Source organism: Octopus bimaculoides, chromosome 11 (genome assembly GCF_001194135.2).
Source record: "Octopus bimaculoides isolate UCB-OBI-ISO-001 chromosome 11, ASM119413v2, whole genome shotgun sequence".
Taxonomy (NCBI): domain Eukaryota; kingdom Metazoa; phylum Mollusca; class Cephalopoda; order Octopoda; family Octopodidae; genus Octopus; species Octopus bimaculoides.
In genome coordinates this window covers 73441509-73442587 of record NC_068991.1, presented here as the reverse complement: position 1 = coordinate 73442587, position 1079 = coordinate 73441509, and positions in this window count along the sequence as shown.

Sequence of the window (1079 nt, the reverse complement as noted above, 5' to 3'; positions counted from 1 at the left end):
ATATATATGCATGTATGTATGTATGTATGTCTGTATGTATATTTCCTGAGTGTGCATGAGAGGGAGAGAGAGAGGGAGAGTGAGAGATAAAGAGGAAGAGAGTCAAATACATTGCCCTGCATTAGTTTCTACCAAATTTTCGAAGAACAATAATTAGCTGATTCTTTTTAGACGAAAGTAACATAAGATATTAAACTAAAAGGTGAAAAAAAAAAGAGAATAAAATATATTATGAAAATAAAATAAAAAATGAAATTAATAGAGTATCTAGAAATATCTTCATTTGAATAAGGAAATAGAAGTCGAGATGAAGTTAAATAGATTCTGGGGAGATGAAATATATTTTACCATTTTCAACCTTGGCAGATTTCCAATTTCTAAGATATTTATAACTGAGAATCTTACACCTTCCCGCCGTACAGAAGATGAAGCTTGTTTTTTCATCATAAGTGAGCCATCATCTACCAGATCTACTGAAATCTGTAACGATAGGTAGCAGAGCCATCACTATCTCGTTTCCTTTCAGTGGATGCTCTAGGTCTTAACGGTCCAACGTGTTCGGCCGTGTTTAAATAATAATAATAATAATAATAATAATAATAATAATAATAATAATAATAATAATAATAATAATAATAATGCAAAGATCCTATGGGATTTTATGATTCAGTACGACCATGAGATGATAAGAGAATAGGAAACCAGACATAGCGTTAATTGAGAAGGAAAGCAAACGATCCTGGACCATAGATTTAACATGCCCAGCTGACAACAAGATATGCGATAAGGAAGAAATAAAAGTCGAGAGATATGGCAGATTAGCTTGGGAAGTTAAGCAGTTGTGATCGAAGAAAAGGTGGTAGTAGTACCAATAATTGGCGAAGCTCTGGGAACAGTGAATAAAAATCTTGAGGAGTACATGGAGCGAATAGGGGCTGCAATATATATATATATATATATATATATATATATATAGATCGAAATTTAAATAATTCGTTAATCCACTACTTCGGCCATGGCAGCATACGAAATTATTAGTTTAAATTTGTTCCAAATGAGAAAGAAAGATCCTAACAGAG